This window comes from Vulpes lagopus, chromosome 5 (assembly GCF_018345385.1).
Source record: "Vulpes lagopus strain Blue_001 chromosome 5, ASM1834538v1, whole genome shotgun sequence".
Taxonomy (NCBI): domain Eukaryota; kingdom Metazoa; phylum Chordata; class Mammalia; order Carnivora; family Canidae; genus Vulpes; species Vulpes lagopus.
The window spans coordinates 118345612-118366213 of record NC_054828.1 but is presented as its reverse complement, the minus strand read 5'-3'; the positions used below and the strand labels follow the sequence as shown (position 1 = coordinate 118366213).

At 47.2% G+C, this 20602-nt stretch overlaps 1 protein-coding gene across 7 annotated transcripts in view; it reads right to left on the bottom strand.

The window, feature by feature from the left end:
- The window catches only part of PUM2 (pumilio RNA binding family member 2), a 95564-nt gene extending 93250 nt beyond the window's left edge, over positions 1-2314 (bottom strand). For all 7 annotated transcript variants that reach the window (XM_041754219.1, XM_041754223.1, XM_041754221.1 and 4 more), the window contains exon 1: positions 2064-2314. The gene's annotated coding sequence lies outside the window, so the exon portion shown is untranslated. The remainder of the gene's footprint in view (positions 1-2063) is intronic.
- Between the last annotated feature and the right edge of the window lie 18288 nt (positions 2315-20602).

The window sequence follows — 20602 nt, the reverse complement described above, 5'->3', positions numbered from 1 at the left end:
TGAATTAGAACTATGGAGAACTTGAGTCCAGGAGATAGGAACTAATCTCCACTTAAAATTATGAAGATCTTGTCAATGTCTATAAAAAGTAGACCATTTGGTCACTGACCAGATTGGCTCTGAATGTCACACCTAGCCCAAATCTCTGATCATAGTTACTTCTGCTAAGTACCCTATGCAGGAAGACAAATTGTATCTCACCACCAGAAAAGATTTATAAACAAGTATGGAAGGTTTAAGAAAAACAAAATCCTAATATCATCTTTGTTGAGACTGCATGGGTTAGCTTATGTCCTCCATGCCTAAGAAAAAATGGTCTATTAAAGTGGACAACCTTGTAAGATCAATTCAACCATGACAGTAATTTAGACTTTAAGTTGAAATCTTACTAAATATTCAAACATCTAAAAGAACTTTCCACTCAAATTAAGAAAACTATGTATAAAAATTAGACAGCTTAAGTTCTCTTGAAGATGTTTAAGTTTGTTAATAGCAAATCTAACTTGGAAGACTGAATAGCCAGACTTGTACAAGTAAGAAAAAAAAGAGCTTAAGAACCAGGATTCTAAAATACAACTAATTGTTTAAATCGGTGTAAACTTTTACTGGGCACAAAAACCTTCAGGACACCCAAAGACAACTGTAAATAACTTAGGTTCACCCAAAATTGAACTTTAAAAGGCATTCAGGCAAAAGGGAAATACCATCATTTATGATGTCTGTGCAGATGGAAGTAAATCATCTTCAAAAAGCAGAATATTTAAAGACTAAGCACAGAAGCTCATGCCAATTAAAAAATATTTGTCCTTCTATTTTAAACAGGATTCCTAGCCAGAATTCCTTAAATCATCCTCCGATACTCTAGGTCACATGGTGAAGAGTCACCTATTAAACACGGAATCTAAGCAGTAAACAACCTTTTAAAATCCTTAGGTAACTCCCTTTATTTAAATCGTTTTGAAATACCTTTACAGACATCACATTTCTCTTAAGCGTCTAAACCCTCCGTCTAACAGAGCTCTCCGGGGGGGGGGGGGGGGGGGGCGGCTTTACCGAAAAACAAAAAAAAACTATCAACAGTTTTCTTAAGTTAAAAATCTCAAAGTCCGAAATCCTGATCTTAACTGACATGATTGTCTTATTACGCCTAACACATTCGTGGTATTAACCCCCCCCCCCTAAAAAAATGTTCCAATACGTGTTAGAATGAAGCACCAGGCTAAGAAAAACGGGTTTAACCCGAGCTGCGTTCTCAGCAGCAGCAGCAAGCAGCAGCCTAACTTTTTCACACGCGTTGGTCGGGGAATAAAACTTTGTAAACCGTGATCCCCAAACCTGACCCAACTCGGAAACAAAAACTGCTGCTGCCACAATGTCTGAAGCCTCTATATAATCCATCCTTTCTTTCTCGTTTTAAGTTGCGGGTCCTCTTTTCGCCGGGCCTGAATCTGTCGCGGCAACAAAAACAGAAGATTCGCGGATCGCGGCGGCGCCCAGGGAGTCTGAGCGCCCCCGCCGCCGACTCCTGCCTACCCACACCTGTCTGCCGCCAGCTTTCCCCGGACGCGCGCGGGCCCCCCGCCCCCCGCCCCCCGCCCCGGGAATTCCCACACTTGTTTTCATAAGCCCACTCCTTCCCCCTTCGCCCACTTCCAACTCGCACACTTCTCCGGAGCCCCGGCCGGGGGCCGAAGCGACAGCTCGGGCCCGGGAGCCCCGGGAGCCCCGGGCCCCGCGGCGTGGGGCGGGGTGGGGTGCGGCGGGGTGGGGTGGCCCCCGGGAGGCCCCCCGCCCCCCGCCCCCAGGGCCGCGAGGCCGCGCCGCGGGGGCGGAAGCTCAGCGCGAGCCGACCCCCCCGCCCGCCGGCGCACACCCCCTTCCGGCACCCCTCCCCCCGCATTGTGCGAGCGGGCCCCAGGCCGCGGCCGCCGCGGGCTGCCCGCAGGCCCCGTCCGCCCTCCCGCCTGCGAGCCGCGCCCGCCGCGCCCGCCGCACAAAGCCCGGGACGCCGGCTTCTGCGGCGCCCGAGCGCGGGGAGACGGAGCCGACGCCGACTGACTTACGGGGCTGCTGCGGCCGCGCTGCCTCAGCCGGGGACACCGACCGTTGGGCACACGGCGGCGTCGCTCTGGGCCGTCCTTCCCTCCTCCGCCCTCGGTGGCGGCAAGATCTTCTTTCTCCACCTACCTCCCTCCCCCCCACCCCACCTCCTCCTTCTCCTCCCCCTCCTCCTCCGAACCACCGAAGTACCGAGGGTGAGACACAGAGACTCACAACAACATGGCTGCCACCGCCGCCTCCCCTCCCCTCCCCCCCCGCCCACCGGGCGCGCGCAAGGCACTCCGGGAGAAAGGGGAGGGGAGCGGGGGGAAGGGGGAGCGCTCACCGAGGTGCGGCTCCTCTCAGTGGCTTCCGTCGCTTCTCCCGCGCTCCAGGCGCCGGCCGGCGGGGGCTCTGCGCGTGCGCACGCTCTCCGCGCCCGCGCGCTTCGGCCGGCCCTCGGGCATGCGCACCCCCGCCCTCACCTTGCGGGCTGGCGGCTGGCGGCTGGCGCTGGGCTCGGCGGCGGCGGCGGCGGCGGGTGGGGACGCGCGCCCGGGCTGGCGCGGCGCAGGCGTGCTGTCGCCGAGCGCCGCGTTCGCCTCTGTCTTCCCGCGTGGGGCCTCGGCTTCCGAATTCGCTCGCCCTCCGCTTCCTCCCTGGGAGCTCATTGTTCTCCGCCAACCGCGTGTGCGGGCGTCGTCGCCTCTGGGGCGCGGGCACCCGCAGGAGCCGGACGGTCATCCCGGCCCTTGGGGCTCATCCTCGCCCTGTCCCCGCAGCCAGGCGATGGACACGCATCTGGGGTGCAAAAGCGAGCCCCTTGCGTGGACTGTCATTCTGGCGGCCGGTGGAGCCCCCCCTCGGCACGCAGCCGCCCCCCCCCCCCCCCCCCCCGTGCTCGGCCCGGGGGAACACAAAGGACACCGGGCGTCCTCCTGGGCTGGGGATGCTTCGCCAAGCGCACCGCGCCGCCGCCCTGGCTCGGGGGCCTGGTCGTGGGGACCCCAGGCTCGACCCCCGCCCCGTAGTCTGCCCCCGTCACACAGCCCTACATTGGTAGGGGCAGCGGCAGCGTGTCCGACTCGACCTGGGCGACTGTAAGCCCCCCGAGGGCTGCAGGGGCCATGTGCCTTGTGTCCCCCAGGGCCTGGCCGGGGTAGAGTGGTGAACCGTCCTATAGGTTGAATGCCTGAGCTTTTCGGTTTTTAATTGTTACCGGAAAGCGTGTGATTTTTTTTTTTTTTTTTAATCTGCCCCAAGCCTTTACCTGTGGTCCACATTTCAGGCTTCTAGGTATTTCCACGTGAATGTTCATCCTGGCGCCAAACAAGAGCCAACTTACAACCATCCCCAACCAACCCAGTTCTTGCATTTTTTTTTCAACAGTTGGTAGTGTTAGACCTATTGAGCACCCCGAGTTAGTCCTTTGAGACCATCCTTGTCTCTCTCTTACACCCCTCTCTCCCCATATAGGATTTTTCACTTCCCAAATATTTCTGGAGACTTTTTTTTCTTCCTCCCCTTTATCCTTGCTTCCCCAAGTCTGGATTTCTATAGCAGGCTCTTAATTAGCCCTTATGTGTTCAGTCTTGTTCCCTCTAGTCAGCTCTGCTCCCCATCTAAAATGAGAATCTGATTCCTGACTTTCTTGCCTCTCCTCTGGCCATCCCATTGCTTCCCTTCCCGCCCCCCCCCCCACCCCGCAACTTCATTCCCCCTGACCCCCGCCCATGTCTGTAGAACTAATAGATGTTCCTTCCGGAAATGTCTCATGATCAAGTAAGTATGGGACACACTGGGATATACATGTGTTGCCTTCTTCCACTTCCACTGGGCTGATAATAGCTGAAGAGTCTTTATGTACAGTTGCTTAGTCCGGGTTAAAAGCCCTGGACTAAGAAGCCCTCCTTCAGAATGCAGAATTGGGACTAAGAGACCCCAGTCACCCTCTGGAAACTCTCTTGAGCCTGACACCTCCCAGCTTATTGTTTTAAGATTGATTGATTGATTTGTTTATTTATTTATTTATTTATGATAGACATAGAGTGAGACAGAGAGAGAGGCAGAGTGTCACAGGCAGAGGGAGGAGCAGGCTCGCTGAGCCACCCAGGCATCCCCTCGCGGCTGATTTGTCCCACAATGTGGGCAGCGAACCCATAGAGAAAACTGGAGTTGAGAGAGAAAGGGAGTCCTGATAATGCTTCTCTTCCCCTTTGTTCCTATACCTTGCTCGCTAGCTGCTTCTACCCTTGGATTCGGAAACACATGCCTGGATCATTATAATTTTTTTTGGTTTTTTGTTTTTTTTTTTTTTTTTGCTTAAGCTAGATGAAATGAGTTTCTGTTACAACCAAGAGCCCTAACTAAAGGCTGTGTGTACACCACAGTTATTATTTATTTAGTACTTAAAGTACGCAAGCACTAAAACACTTTCCATACATTGTTTCATTTAATGCTCCCAGTATCCCCAAGAACAGGGCAGCTAAGCAGGCCTGTGACCTGTATATATAGTCCCATAAGGCCTGAAGTTTTAGAAGCTTTAGAAAAGTCCCACAATTGGTTTAATGTTTTGTCATCGCCATTTAGGAAATGTTAATAGTTTTTGGAAGATAAATTTTCATTTTGCATTGGTCTCCACAAACTATATAACCTGTACTGTTTATGCGTTTTTCTCTCTTTGACAAAAGACTTCTTAGTATCTTTAAAATCGAATTATACATTGTAAATATCCGAGTGTACATAGTGTACTACACTTCCGAAACAAATCTGACTCTAGAAGACTATTTTTCATGGAAAATCTCTTAGAGGCTTTGTGCTCTGCAGAATACCGATCAAAGTCCAACCTTCAGTGATCTGACTCCGCCTACCTCCAGCTCCACCCTACACATGAGCTGTTTCTTGCTTCTGTGCCTTCACAAATGCTTTACAATCTGGCTTTCCTCATTAGGCACCTTCTGATTATAATTGGCTTCTCTTGCAGATTTACCTACAAGGAAAGAATGCATTCCTCAGCTACTGTAAATATCAGGTGAGCTTGATAGTTAAGGTGGACATTGTTGATTGATGCCTGACAGCCATTCTAATCCCCGGGAGCTTGTTAGAAATGCAGAATCTTGGCCCCACTCCAGACCTACTGAATCAATATCTGCACTTTAACAAGATTACTGGGCAATTCTTCTACATAATAAAATTTAAGAAGCATTGGTAAGCCAATCACAATAATAACATCTCACTTGATAGGAACTGGTTCTGTAGTGGGTGTGTCATTCATTTAGAGCCTGTGGGACACAAAGAGGTGCCAACTCAGCATCTGGGGGAAAAAAGCTAGGCTCTCCTGAATGTAAACAAAAAAGCACCTTGTCCCCAGGTCCTGCTGACAGACATCCTATCTGCTAGGAGCCCACCGAGAGTATTTATTTTCCCTGTCTTCTTTACCAACAGATCCTCTGGATGTCCCTGTGGGCTGGAAGAGGCATAGGGTAGAATGAGCAACACACATTGCATCTTAGGAAGTGTCTATATGGCCTGCTGAGACAAGTGGTTCTCAGCCAGAGTTGCACATCGGAATCACCTTGGGGAACATTTGAATTGTATCATTCTCTAGCCCGATCCCAGAGATTCTGATTGAATGGTTCTGGTCTGGCTGAAGACTGGATATTGATATTTTTTAAAATATCCCCTAGTGGTTATAGCATGTAGCCATTGGTGTACCACCAGTTTAGACAGACCACATCTAAGAGGATAATGCCATTTTAATATTCCCTATGAAAATGTCGCTTTCCACTGGGACTGCTAATGAAACTTGTAAACTCTTTACAACTTTGTTGTTTATATAAAAATAATATAAGCCCTTTATCAAAATTTCAAGAAATGAAGAAAAGTTCAAACCATCTCAATTTCAATATCACAGAAATACTACTTACTACCCACATGTGGTAAACAGCATTATTACAAGCACAAATTCAGATAGAAGGATGGATAGAGAGCTACGTAGGGTAACAGGAGGAATAGACTAAGTCTGCCCGTGCTCTTTTTTCTTTTTTTTTCTTTTTTTTAAGATTTTATTTATTCATGAGAGAGAGAGAGAGGCTGAGACATAGGCAGAAGGAGAAGCAGGCTCCCTGCAGGGACCCCCATGTGGGACTCAGATCCCAGGACCCTGGGATAACGATCTGAGCCAAAGGCAGACATTCAACCACCGAGCCACCCAGGTGCCCCTGCACATGACTATTTTTAAAATACAGTGTTGAATTTAGTCTTACTTGAATTTTGAAAGACCCAAAGGAATTGCTCAGATGCATGTTTCTTCACTGTAAGAGGGATTGATTCATAAAAGCTTTCTCAAAGGTTAAAATGATTAAAAAAAAATCATAATAGGACAGAGGAACTATGTGCTTCAGTATTGTTCAGTACTGAGTTCCCTGCTAACAGATCCTCTGGATGTCCCTTTGGGGATTAGATTAACACTTTCACTTCCTTCTAATCTCTTTCCTGTACTTCGTAATTTTGGGCTCATTATTTTTCACTTTGTCAAGGTTTATAATATTTACTTTTCGTATTTATTTTTCTTAATTTCAGTATTTAAATGTATTTATCGTGTATAGCTTCTTCATGTCTGACTTTATTTTGATTCAATGATACGGATTTCATCATGTATCAGTCAGCCTTTGTTTATATGGGTTACAAACCACCCCCAATAGCTCATTTTCTAGCTCCCAGTGCTGTGGGTTGGTCAGTAGGGCTGGGTTCAACTGGGAGGTTCAGCTGATCTCTCCTGGACTTACATGCACAACTGATAAGCCAGTACCGAGCCTGGGGCTGCATGGCTCAGGCCTGGTGGTCAGCCAAGGCACTTGTAGCCCCTCCTGTAGACTTGCTTAGGCTTGTTCACTCGTAGCAGACAGTGAGAATGGAAGCTGCAGGCTTGGAATTCATGTAATGTCCCTTCTTCTGCAAGTCATTGGCCAAAGCAAATCATAAGGCCAGCCCAGATTTAAAAGATGAAGAAACAGACTTTATCTTTTGATGGGAGAAGATACAAAGAATTTGTGTGTATTTGCAATCTTTCGACAGCCTTATATTTCTTACGCTTTTAAAATGCCCCTCTCCCAGCCCCTCCCCCCCAGCCCCAGCACCATCTTCATGCCCCAGGACTTTGTGGACACTGCTCTTAGGGAAGAATCTCATGGAAAAGTCTTAGGCCAATTTGATTTTAACCTACTTAAGAATATTTTCCTTGGCTTTTGAAGTTTAATGTCTTAATCACAATGTATCCTGCTGTTGATCAGTTTCTAACAGATTTTCTTGGCGTTACAATATAACCCTGATATTTGAAATTAAGTTCTTTAATTATTTCAGGGAAATTTTTCTGTATAACAGCCCTGAATATTTTTTTCTCTGACCTTTGATGGAGTTTTCTACTTCAGGACAATAAGGTGATGGGAAGACACTATTAAAAAGAATTTTCAGGACGAAAACATCTTTGTTCTTCATGTGTACCACCTCATTAGTCCTCTAATATCTTTGGCTTTTTCTTCTGAATTCACTACAATTACATCAAGTCTTTTCTTCAATGTTATTAATTCGTTTTTCTGCCAAATTGTCAATGGTGCAATGTCACCATTGGTTTTGATGTTTCCTTAGCTTCTTAATCATCCCTTTCATCATATTTTGATGTTTTCTCATCATCTGTGCTATTAATCTATTGTCTCCCAGCTCCAAACTTTGCAGTGCTGAGATTGAGATTCTGCAAATGACACTTCTTTGCCAGTGAGCGACCTGGGAAACTTCGTCAATAGCGGGCTCCTGGAAAGAGATGACAAGGTGGGTGGAAGGAGAAGTCTCTTGCTCTTCCACTTGTTATTCCTATCAGCAAGATCCCAAGGGAGCACTTCAGCCCAACTGTAGAAGTTGGTTCCAGTTTCTAACTTCTTTGCCCACTCCCAGAACCAGCCTGCTGATACTCCCTTGGAAGAATAAGCAGTGGCTGAATGATGACCCTTCCTCAGAGGACTGAGACCCTGCTCCTCTAGAGACTCTTCTCCAAACTCCTGCGGTAGTAGGAGCAACCAGAATGCCCCCTCCTCAGAAGTCCAAGTCCCAACTCTCTGGGGTACTTCCTTTGTTTCTAAGTTCAGCTAATGTCCCTGTCTTTTCTTGATTTCCTCAGGGGTGGTCGCTGTAGTTACTAACTCTACTACTTCATGCTTCTCATCATGCTTTTTTGTTTTGTCAGCCTAACTAATTGCCCACATTCTCTCCATTAAAATAACCAGTGTGGTCTCTGTTTTCCTGACTGGTCCTAAACTGATGCATCATCTTCTAGAACTTATTAAAGTTTTGTTATTAAACATGTTATTATAGCATAAGCATTTGCAGAAAATGTGACTTTTTAAAAGATTTTTATTTATTTATTCATGAGATACACAGAGGGAGAGGAAGAGACATAGGCAGAGGGAGAAGCAGGCTCCCCGTAGGGAACCCAATGTGGGACTTGATCCTGGTACCAGGATCACGCCCTGAGCCAAAGGCAGACGCTCAACCACTGAGCCACCCAAGTGTCCCAAAATGTGACTTTAAAAAAAAAACTTTTCCCGTGCCTTTATTGCATTTTTTTCTGCACCTATTTTTTTTTGTTGTTTAAATGAGTCAGGCAACATTACTAGCTCTTATTGTTTAAACAGGTTTATTGAGCTGTAATTTACATGCCATACAATTTACCCATTTAATGTGTATAATTCAGTGGTTTTAGGATAGTCACAGATGCCTACAACCACTAGCAGAGCCAATTTTAGAATATTTTTATCACTTCAAAAAGAAGCCACGTACCTGTTGGATAGTACTCTGCTGACCTCCCACACCCTAGTCCTAAACAGCCACTAATCACCTTTTTGTCTCTATGGGTAGTTTGCCTATTCTGGACATTTTGTATAAATGGGAATCATATGTGTCTTTTGTGACTGGCTTCTTTCACTTAGTGTAATACTTTCAAGTTTCACCCTCGTTGTGGCATGCATCAGTACCCTATGGCTTTTTTACAACCAAATAATATTCCAGCGCATGGATATCCCACATTTTGTTTACTCATTCATCAAATAATGGAAATTTGGGTTGTTATCACCCTTTAGCTATTATGAAGAATGCTGCCATGAATATTCGTGAACAAGTATTTGGGTAGTGTCTTAGACTGTAGTTTCTCTCGGATTGGGTTTTCTGCCTTTTGTATGAGGTGTTCTTTCCTTTTTTCCCTTGTCGTTTGTTTGCCTAATTGCCTCCAAGAAAGGCCACTTATGTTTCTTGCTGCTCGAGGTTACCATGGGCAGACCTAGCACACTTTCATTTTGCTTTGAGCGACTGTGAGCTTTCTTACTCATCTGGGATCAATGTGTCTTCCCTTCAGAGCTATCGTTTGACTATAAGGTATAGTTTTATGCCACTTAACCTGTAGCCCAAGGAAACCATGGTAGAGGAGGGAACAAGCTTATTCAGCGCTAAATGGATTCTTGCTGGAGGTCCTAGATGCTGGTCACTCAGTAGAAATCCTCCTGAACATTCTTTGCAAGGCCCATGCCACCTGCTTGAGGATTTCATTCCACCCTCATAGAGTTCAGCTTGTTCTGTCAACTAAGAGTGTCCAGGAAGATGGTAAACGTAAACCATCGTGACATCCACTTTGCTTCCTGCCTTATTTCATCCTAGGTGTCTGGTCTGTTAGAGTCCTATCTCAGGACAAAAGCCAAGCAAGAGCACTGATCAGCTTGTGCATAGCTATAGATAGTTTCCTTTCCCCTTCCAAGACATAGCCCAATTTCCTAAGAAATTGTATATTTGGGGAAGATCGCCTTATATCAATTTCTCATTTCAGCATTATGAGAAAATTTTTCTTAGATACTCTTAGCTGGTGACTTTGCATATGATCCCTTGTTCTTCAAGTGAGGTCACCAGTCTCAAGCAGAGGATTTCTCCAAAGCTTCTATTTCCCATTTCAAAATAGTTTCCAAATTTACCTTCTGTCATTTGGTGTATTGTCAGGGACAACATGGCCAGTGCAGGCTTGAATCCCCATCTTTGCTCTAAAGCTTATACAAAATGAAGAACCCACTGTTAGCTAAACCTTAACTACCTATCATTCTTCCATGACAGGCAGTAAAACAGTGGGGATCTGAATCATGGTATGTTTGGGGTTTAGGAACAATTGTTCTAGTTTGGGGAAGCTGTGGTGGCTGTGGGTTTGTTTGCTTGTATTCTCTGAATTGTTTGTGCATGAGGACAGTGCTGTCATAGCTTGTATGTCCTATTGCACCTGAAGGAGAAGCCAACTGAATGTTGGAGGGTCAGAGAGAATTTCCCTAAACATGGACATCCTGGGTAGGGTGAGGTTTTCCCAGCTTTTTATACTTTCTGGGGGAGGGCAGGGAAACCTGGCTAGTTTTCATATTTGGGCATAGTAGAGAGTAGGGCTTTCCTAGACTTAAAATAAGAAGGTCTTGGACACAGGGAACTCTAGGATTTTTTGTCCAATGTCTTGGACTTAGGTGAGGGCAAAACTGGACAAGGAGACTTCTGTATTATCTCAGACATGCCACACCTCCATCATTCCCAGAGTATGACTTGCATGCCATTGGAGTGATTCTCAGGCTGTGTGATGAGTCAGGGAGTCAAATAATGCTCATAAATTCAAAAACTACTACCTGTCCATGGTGTCAGGAAAATCTACTGATACCTTCTACTTTATAGGCTGCCAGGAATAGAGATTTTGAAAGTTGATTATATTTTCTCATTTGTCATTTAACTAGAGATGCATTACACGGGAAAAATATATACAAAATATTATTTAAACCTGTTGGGTAGGGGTGCCTGAGTGGCTCAGTTAGTTAAGCATCCTCCTTTGGCTCAGGTCCTGATCTCAGGGTCTTGGAATGGAGCCAAGCACTGGGCGTCCTGCTCAGTGGGGAGCCTGCTTCTCCCTCTTCCTCTTCTCCTCCCTGCCACTTGGGCTCTCTCTCTCTCTCTCTCTCTCTCTCTCCCTCCCTTGCTCTCGCTCTCTCTTCCTGTCTCAAATAAATAAAACCTTAAAAAAAGAAAAGAAAAAAAAAGAAAAGAAAAAACCTCCTGGTAGTACAACAGGTTCAGTGCAATACTGTGAATTATAATAAAAAATATATTTTTGGTCTTCATCCTCATTCCTGGCATAAAGCTCCTAAAATCCATGGAATTTCATAAGAGATGAAAGAGATAAAAGGTATCTTTTGTTATTCATAACAAGTCCCATTCAACCATATCTAAGTTTGAATGAAGTCACTTATGGAAAGCTTCTATCTAACCTGAGAGCTGGTTGAGGGAGGGTGACCATCCAGGTAATTAGAGGGTTAGAACTTTCAGCCCCATCCCCTGATCTCTGGCGGAGTGGAGTGGGGTTGGAGGTTGAAATAATCACCAATGGTCAGTGATTTAATCAATCATGCCTACATAATGAAGGCTCCATAAGAACCCTAAACAGTGGGGTTCAAAAAGCTTCTGGACTGATGAACGTGTGTGGGGGTGTGCTAGAGTGTAGAAATTCTACACCCCATCCCCCATACCTTGCTTTATGGCACCTCTTCCATTTGGCTGTTTCTAAATTATATCCTTTAATAATAAACCAGTAATCAAGTAAGTAAATTATTTTCATACATTCTGTAAGCTGCTGTAACAAATTATCAAATCTGAGGCAGCTGTTGTGGGGACCTGGAACCTCTGACTTAAATCAGTAGGTCACAAACGCATGTGACAACTTGGCCTTATAATTGATATCAGAAGTGAGTGAGGGCCTAAAGTCTTCTGGGACTAGCCCTTAACCAGTGGGGTATGCTCTAACCCCAGGTAGGTGTGTCAGAACTGAATTGAATTGTAGGACACCCAGTTGTTAGCTACAGAGAATTAGAGAATTGCTTGGTGTGGGGAATCCCCCTCCTCCCACATTTGGTGACCAGAATTAAGTATTGAGAGTAGTAGATTGAAGAAACGGGGTTATTTTGTTTTTGTTTTTGTTTTCCTTTATCTGTTGTAGAAGAGGCAATGAGTTTTTCCTACTCATTCACCTCAGTGTTCATGGTCTCTGGTGTGCTGTGTGTGTCAAAGGGCTTTAAAATATCCCTTCCATTGCAGAATTTCATAGAGAAAGTTGATCCTAGAGAGAAAACACAGCTTGGCAGGGAAAAACGGAACAGCCCCATCATGTAGTCTTCTTGGGTTGACAAGTAGAGCCAACATTCAGCATTTTATAGAGAAAATTAAGATTTTATTTATTTGAGAGAGAGCATATAGAGTATATTAGAAGCAAATCCTCCTTTGAAAAACAGAAGCAAAAACTGTGTATCCTAGACAATGAATGGTAACAAATGTATGAAACAAGAAGTAAACATCCCTGAGCAGACTACATCATGTGAGACGATCTCAGTGTTGCGCAAAGGAAGATATGGAAGAGTCCTTGGACAGAGGAAACTGGAGGGTAAGAGACTATTCTGTTGGCTATAGTAGGTATGAATCTTTACCAGCTTCTAAGTGAAGAGAAACCAAGATCAGAACCTTCTGTACAACATTTATATTTTGTTGTCTATAAGAATTTAGAGTAAACTGATTGTGGTTCTCATCAGAGTATGTGCTCCTCTTTTTTTTTTTAGATTTTATTTATTTATTCATGAGAGACACACAGAGGCCAAGAGACACAGGCAGAGGGAGAAGCAGGCTCCCTGCAGGGAGCCTGATGTGGGACTCAATCCCAGACCCCAGGAACATGCTCTGAGCCAAAGGCAGACAGATGCTCAACCACTGAGCCACCCAGGTGTCCCTGTGCTCTTCTTTCTTAACTAGTCCTTTTGAGGTCTACACAAAGTCCCAAATAAAGCCTCAAGATTTCACTGTAGTTGATAGTCAAGCTGGATAAATCCTGGACTATTGAAGTCAAAGGTCTAGTACATGGTCAAAACAAGATAACTGTGCTTCCAGGCTGCTACTTTAACAGGATTCCGTCTGGGTTTACCTTATGGTACATGAATATCTTAAAGCACACCTGTAATATCACCCTCTGTGTATGCCCTGGGTCACCATAGTGTCAGTCCTCATATAACCATCAGCATGCACATTCGCAGCGCCACCCTCTTGTTGGACTGAGTATTGCATCCAGGTTGTTGGAGTGTCCCTTTCTTGATTCCTGATTTTCATTTTCTTTTCAGAGAAATACAGGACCCCAGAGTTGAAAGCATTTCCTTGTGGTAGCTTCATTCTTCCTACTTCCTCCAATCAACACTCCAAGTCGCCACTGGAGTCATCTTTGACTTTTATCTTTCTCTAATACTGCATGCACATGCAATCCACCAGTAGACGATGTTGGCTTTTCTTTTGAAAATATACAGATTCCATCCATTTTCTACTATTTCCACCATGACCACAGTAGTCTGTGCTACCATCATCCCTTAAATGAACTACTGCAAAGCCTTGTCTCCCTGCCCCCCCTCCTTGCCCAGCCCTGGTCTATTCTACACAGAGCAGTCAGTGTGTTCCTTTTATAATTCAAGTTGGATCTTGTCCCTCCTCTGCTCAGAACCCTGTGATGGCTTCCCATGTCACTTGGAATAAATCTAAAATCGTTACCATGACGTTTGTATTCTGGCTCCCTGCTACCTCTCAAATCTCCCCCTCCCTGAAGCCACATTGGATGCTTGGCTGTTCCTCGAATATACCAGCCTCTAGCTTCAGGATCTTTGTGTTTTTAATTTCTTGCTGGACTATTTCCTCCCAGATACACAGCTCATTTCCTCCACATCTCTGTTCAAATTCACCTTACTGGGAAGACCTCTGGAGACACTCCCTTAGATAACACACATACACACAACTCATGTCTTTCCCAGCCATTCTGCATCCCCTTACTCTGCTCGATTTTTCTCCTTGGTACTTAGTACCACCTGAGGTATGATTTATTTGTTTATTGTCCTTCTTATTGCACTAGGAGTAAGCTCCATGAAGGCAGGGGCTTTGTTGTACTCTCAGCTGGACCCCAGCTCCTCAGGAGGCTCCTGACACAGAAGAGGCCAGGTGAGAAATACGTGTGGAGCATACGAATGACCTCCTCATAGGAGGTGTCTCCTCATACTTGCCTAAGCATTTTTGGGGGGAAAAAAAAACTGTTAAGAGGCTTGCCTCCGGACCACCTGAGGAGATGTGGTCCCGAAGAGCACTGCCCCTCACATGGTGCTCTGCTGCTGCCCTCAGCACACAGGAAACTGTGCGCAAGATGTCGCTGTGAGGTGTTCATGGTGCTGTGTTGAGGATTGCAGGCCCCGTGAAATGGAGCCATCCAAACCAGTCCAACAGGAGTGAGGGCAGGGTTCTGGCCAGACTAGTGAAAAAGAGAGAATCATGGGGGCCTCGCAAGGCCGGGTTCCGTCCACCCCGGGTGAGACAGGGCAAAGAGGGCACTCTCGCTGAGGAACCGGGGCTGAGACAGTGAGGCGGACAGGCAGCACCCCAAAACACAAAGGATACAGAAGCTGCCACCGTGTTTCCCTGTGAAAGCAGCCCCGCAGGTGAGCAGGCCTTCCTTTCAGACTCACCGTTCGTTTGGCACATGTTTACTGAGCATGTGCTGTGTGCCGAGCACGATTTTAGGCCCTAGAGGACAGTTTGAGGAGCTGAAGATGTCCGGGAGGGGCCCGCGTTGGCTCAGGAGGGTGCCGAAGCTCCCCTGCAGTTCAGTGTTCCTTTCTCCTCTCTGGATGCCCAGGCTGGGCTGCCTCTCCATCTCCACGAGGAATCAGCGCTGCCCAGGCAGCTGGGGCCCAGGGAGGCACAGGGCAGCTTCCAGAGCTTCCCACCACCACCCCTCACCATGAGGGCTCCTCGGCCTCTTGTCTTCACTGCTGCAAACTCCCCAGGGGATGGAGGGTCACTTCCATCACCTGCTGTTCTGTGCTCTAGAACACAGAGCTCCGTGGACTGATAGACACTCACCCCCAGCTGCCCTAGAGCCTGCCCCTGCGCTGGCTTTGTTGCTTACAGAGGGCAAGGAAGCAGGTTGTGCCCAATGAAGAAGCAGGAAATGGAGCAAGATATGTTTCTTCAGGGCGTATCTTTAGGGGTATTTCTTTAGGGATGCTACTTAGCCAGGGCTGTGGGTGAGGAGGTCTCAGGCAGAGATAAGAGAGGGCCAACCTCTAAGGGTCACATTGGGAATTTAAAATGGACCTCAGTCCTGACACTGGCACCCAGGCACGGACACTCAGGGCTGGCTCTGACCCTGCCAAAATCTGGAGGGCAGTGGGACATCCACTGAATGCTCAGTGGGATGTGCTAACCCTGAAGCCTTACAGGCTGGCCTCATCCATTCACCCAGGGGCCCAGGCTGCAGAGCCAGCTCAGCTTCCTCCAGGACTCTGGGAGTGGCAAGACTGTTGATGACTGTCTTCTCCCTGGCAGCCGGACAGGGTGAAGTCACCTGTAAACACTCAGGTGTTCATCTGAGACAGCTGGGTGAGGCTAAGAACACGCAGAGGCTGACGTGACCTGGTTTCCAGAATTTGGCACTCCCTGCCTGGCCAGTGCAGGGAGCTCTGGTCATTATCAGTCTGGTGGGCCTGGGGCTGTCCTCATAAGTATAATGACTTTGGGTCATCTCTAGGCGTGCTTTCAGAGGAGAAGAGATGTATCCGACGGGCTGAGTTTTTATATAAGACTCAGAGCTCTGAGTACAGCACTTTGTATTTTTCAGGGCATATTTGTACAAGATACTTCTGAGAAAACACAGACCTGCTGCAGGGCTGGCCAGAGCCTTTGCAGAGTCTGGACGTGGGGTCATGACTGAACATCCGTTCCCCAGGCAGGGAAAGCCAGCAAGATCAGGAAGAGCAAGTCACAGACAGTGTGAGCATTCCCAAAGGCCTCAGGGTGCCCAAAGTGAGGTGCTGCTGATCTGGGCTTCCCCCTCAGAAAGAGAGAGCTGGGAGGCAGAAGAGAGCTCATTATTACTATTATTCGAAATTAAGTTTTGTTTTTTCTTAAACGATCTTCTCTGGCAGCCACAGTTGCCAAGGCCTAGTCATTTGGGTGTAACAATCAGGGTTGTCCAGTATTTCACAAAATCAGAAAAATGTCTGCCCTGAGCCTGGCACCTTTCATCACAGCCCTGGAAACTTGGAAGAGCATTCCTGGGACAGACTGCATTTTCACAAGTGGCACTTGTGCTGAGGCAGAGATGAGGTGCTCTCACTGCAGGGTTGTGGGGGAGGGGGTGCAGGCTGCAGGATGGGGGGGGCACGGGCAGAGAGGAGCAGAGCAGGAGAGAGCACTGGGCGAAAGCACTTGACACTGACGGTAGCTGACAGATGGCCTTCTAGCGCACAGGACCCACCTCCTGAGAACTGCCCAAAATACTTGAGGGGAGTGTGTCGGGCTCTGGAGCCTAGAGTGGGCAAGTGGGAACAAGAGCAGGAAATCTTGACTTACTGGTGCAAATGTAATTTTGTTTGCATCCACAGGCCGAGGGATACGGGGACTTGGGGATTATGCTTACAAGAGTCCTGGGAGGCACTCAGGATTTCTGTTACAGAGAGGGAAACAGCCTTGAAGCCAAGTTTCCTGGCCCTCAAATCGTTCTCCTCATTCCCCACACCCGCTGCTGAGAGCAGACAGGGCCTCCGGCAGGGTCTACCCCCTTTCACAAGCAATGGGAACCCAGCAACAGCCTCACAGAGAGGCCCATTGAAGGTGCAGGACACTTAGGTGTGCCAGGTGCAAGACAGCTCTAGGGGAAACCTCAGCCTTCCTAGTCCCTTTAGACCAAGAACATCCTGAGCTGGCTCCTTCTCCTTCCACATTATTTTCTTGACAGGTTGTTTTTTTTTTTTTTTAAGATTTTAAAAATGTATTCATGAGAGACACAGAGAGAGAGAGAGAGGCAGAGACATAGGCAGAGGGAGAAGCAGGCTCCCTGCAGGGAGCCCAATATGGGACTTGACCCCAGGACCCTGGGATCATGACCTGAGTCAAAAACAGATGCTCAACAACTGGGCCACCCAGGCACCCCGACAGTTCTAAACTCTAACCTGACTTTCTCCCTCCCTCTTCAGGACACAGGCCCCGCTGGCCTCTGGGCTCAGCCCACCTCATGACCCCATCTTCCTACAGGTTTAAGGGTCCCCAAAGAAGTCTGGAAAGGGAAAGTCTGGCATGGAAAGGGAACATGTTGTTTACACATTAATAAATCCTCACCAGGGGGTCTTAGATACTGATGGTTTCTTACCTCAGACAGAAGGTGATTACCCTTTCATGTTGATCCCCTTCTACTCCCTCATTTCTTCTTTCCCCATCTTTGTTACCCTCCCTGTGTTACTTCCCATGCATAAGAAACCACGTGGATGCTGGTCTGAAGAAAACCACACTGCTTCTTTGGGCGTGTGTCTGATAGGCTTTTGTGGTAAAGATTTAGGTAGGGTTGGGATCATGGAAGAATTCTCCCCCACTGGGAAGTCCCCATGGCCAAAGGAGACCATGAAGGGGCTTTACCCCAAACCTCTTCATAACACCAGGAGCAAACACCCGGATAGCAACTGGTCATTATTGTGCCCTGCTAATGCCTCTCCGGGAATGCTTTGCCCACTTTGGACACCACCATCTGGACTACAATTAGCAGCTGAGTTCATGTAACTTGCCTCAACAGGACTCCAGAGCCCTACGAATTTGACTTACATGAATTAAGAAGGGTTCTTTCACTCAGAATTTTACTTATACAAAGAATAATTCTGATTATTTATTTATTAAAGATTTTTATTTATTTATTCATGAGAGATACAGAGAGCAAGAGGCAGAGACACAGGCAGAGGGAGAAGCAGGCTCCATGCAGGGAGCCCGATGTGGGACTCGATCCCGGGTCTCCAAGTTCACGCTCTGGGCCAAAGGCAGGCGCTAAACCGCTGAGCCACCCAGGGATCCCATAATTCTGATTATTTAAAACAATTGAAAACTACCAGAATGATTCACACAGTCCACAGCAGTCAATTACACAATGACCACAAATTCTGTAGAGCTGTACTGTTCAGTATGAATCACTAGTCACGTGCCTATTTAAATATTTTAGTCAATGACAATTAGGTAAAATTGAAAATGCAGTTCTTGGGGTGCCTGGGTGGCTCACTCGGTTAAGCGTCTGCCTTCAGCTCAGGTCACGATCTCAGGGTCCTGGGATCAAGCCCCATATTGGGCTCCCTACTCAACTGGGAGCCTGCTTCTCCTCCTTCCTCTGCCCCTCCCTCCTGCTTGTGCTCTCTCTGTCTCTTTCTCTGTCAAATAAATAAAATCTTTATTTTTTTTCAAGATTTTGTTTATTCTTGCTTGCTCCCACTGGGCAAGGAGCCCGATGTAGGGCTCGATCTCAGGACCCTGAGATCCTGACCTGAGCCAAAGGAGACGCTTAACCAGCTGAGCTACCCAGGCACCCCAATAAAGAAAATCTTTTTAAAAATAAAAAAAAAAAATTTAATGCAGTTCTTCAGTTACACTAGCCATATTCCCAGTGCTTAGTGGCCACCTGTTGTCAGTGCTCCTGTGTTAGCACAGATGAAGAATGTTTCCACAACTGTGGATGGTCTAATACAGCTCTGTCCTAGAGTGTCATTCTGACATTAAATCCAATCCCTTAAAAAAAAAGAAAAGAAAAAAAATTAAAAAAAAATCCAATCCCTTCATACTATGGAACTGGTGGTGAGAGCCTTATCCAGGTGTGATTGATAGAAACATCCCTACCTGTTCCTGTCTGTATTTCCTTATCCTTAACTTGAAGGCTTTCTTATCTGTGTCCCTCACCCCCTGCTGTCTGACCTAGAAGAAGCCCCTCTTGGCATCTTTGCTGAACTGCCTATACAATGAGCTCTGTCTTTCCATCTGCAATTCCTTGGAACTTACAATTTATTTATTTATTTAAAGATTTAATTTATTTAGTCATGAGAGACACACAGAAAGAGGCAGAGACACAGGCAGGGGGAGAAGCAGGCTCCCTGCGGGGAGCCCGATGTGGGACTCCATCCTGGGACCCTGAGATCAGGCCCTGAGCCAAAGGCAGGCGCTAAACCACTGAACCACCCCTAGGCGTCCTGGGGTCCCACATTTTGTAAGGCGTCCTTACATTTTAGGTACAGAATCTTCTTTAACTAGTTCTACGCCAACTTGAGTCGGTGAGTGCCAAGAGTTGGCATTGAAACCTCTCCTTTCTGGAATGGGGCTGAGATGTCCTGGGAGTAGGTGTCTCTGAACTTTTACACGAGCCTGAGTCAGTAAGGCACCAGACCTAGGACCAAGGACCAGAACCGAAGTCTTTAGAGTAGCCTGCTTGTCTTTTGGTACAACTATTCTTGGGCTGTTGTAATCATTAACTCTTGCAGGAAGCTCCCTCTGATCTACCTCGAATCAACTAGAGTCCACTTCTCTTGAAGTCCTGAGGCCAGAGAGGGACAGCAAGAGCCTGGTGGTGGGGCACCGGGGACGGGTGGAAATGACCTGCAGCGCACTGTGTCCCCGCTCAGCTCTGACACCTTCCCTTGTGTGCCGTTGTGATGCTCCCCATTGACAGCCCTGAGGCCAGCCTCATGGTCTGGGCAGGTTGGTCATGCTCAACCTGGGGTGCTGTGCTGACTTGAGCACTGGTTCTGGAGTTCAGGGGCGGTGCCTGGCTTTCCTGTCACCTACATGTTTGTCTGTCCTGATAGCCTGCTCTCTCTGAGCTTTGCTGGGTAGGCACTCACCCCTTTGCTCTTAGTGCTCCTCCTGGTCGTAGGTCACAGTCAGGATGCTACACTTCCTGCTTGGCTGCCTCCCTTCCTGCCTGATGCTGTTTTCACAACACCTGAGCTCAGTCTGTCCCTCCATGCAGAAGCCCTCTTCACCCACTTAGGCTCCAGCACCCCATACCTGGCTGCCCTCCAGTACAGACACTCTTTGCACCCCACTTGGGTTGTGACACCCTGTGCAGGCCAGCTCCTCCCCATATGCTACCCTTCTTACCCCACTAAAGCACTGACATCCTAGGATAGGTCACTCTTTGTCTTAGTCACTTCAGGCTGCTACGACAAAATACCATAGACAAGGTGGTGTACAAACAACAAAAATGTATTTCCCACAGTTCTGGAGACCAGATGTCGGAGATCAGGGTGCCAACATGGTGGGGGTGGGGTGAGAACCTCTCTAAGGTTTCAGACTGCTTACTTCTCGCTTGTCGTATCCTCACATGGTGGAAAGAGAGAGAGGGAGTTCTGGGGTCCCTTGTTTCCCAGGGCACTAATCCCATGCATGAAGGCTTCACCCTGGTGACCTAATCACCTCCCAAAGCCCCACTTAATACCATCACATTGGGGGTTAGGATTTCAGCATATGAATTCTGGGGGCGGGGGGAAGAGACACAAACATTCACTCCATTGTACTTTTTTTTTTTTTAATTTTTCTTTATTTATTCATGAGACACACACACAGAGAGAGAGAGAGAGAGAGAGAGAGAGAGAGAGGCAAAGACACAGGCAGAGGGAGAAGCAGGCTCCAC